Below are 745 nucleotides of genomic sequence, written 5' to 3' on the forward strand. Positions count from 1 at the left end.
TTCATGAGATTGAGCCCTGCATCAGAGTCTATGCTAACAGTACAAAGCTTGCTTGATATTCTTTCTCTTGCTCTAGGCCTCTGCCCTTACTTCCCCACCCCCCCCCCAAAAAAAAATAAACTTAAAAAAAAATAAATGGACAAAAGACATGGATAGATATTTTTCCAATGAAGACTTACATATGACCAACAAACACATGAATACCACTCATCATCAGGGAAATACAAATCAAAACCACAGTGAGATACCACCTCATGACTGTCAGAATGGCTGAAGTTAACAACACAGGAAACAACAGAGGTTGGCAAGGATGCAGAGAAAGGGGAACCTTCTTGCACTGTCCATGGGAATGCCAACTGGTGTGGCCACTCTGGAAAATAGTAGGGAAGTTCCTCAGAAAGTTAAAAATAGTGCTTGCTTTGGTAGCACATATACTAAAATTGGAATGATATAGAGAAGATTAGCCTGGCCACTGCAGAAGGATAACACTCAAATGCATGACACATTCTATATGATTAAGAAGATAATAAAACCTGATAGTCCCCCCTCCAAAAAAGTTAAAAATAGATTTACCCTATGACCCAGCAATTGCACTACTAGGGTATTTACCCAAAGGATACAAAAATATTGATTAGAAGGGGAATAAGCACCCCAATATTTATAGAAGCATTATCAATACCCAAAATATGGAAAGAGCTCAAATGTCCATTGACTGATGAATGAGTAAAGAGGATGTAGTATATAT

The 745-nt window shown here is 38.3% G+C and overlaps 1 non-coding gene across 1 annotated transcript; it reads left to right on the plus strand.

Annotated features, from left to right (window-relative positions):
* Positions 1-410: 410 nt before the first annotated feature.
* On the plus strand, positions 411-517 carry LOC120247667. The gene has a single exon (XR_005532381.1). It is a non-coding gene; the product is annotated as a U6 spliceosomal RNA (small nuclear RNA).
* The last annotated feature ends 228 nt before the right edge of the window (positions 518-745 follow it).

Source organism: Hyaena hyaena, unplaced genomic scaffold (genome assembly GCF_003009895.1).
Source record: "Hyaena hyaena isolate Hyena2069 unplaced genomic scaffold, ASM300989v1 scaffold_540, whole genome shotgun sequence".
NCBI classification, from domain to species: Eukaryota; Metazoa; Chordata; class Mammalia; order Carnivora; family Hyaenidae; genus Hyaena; species Hyaena hyaena.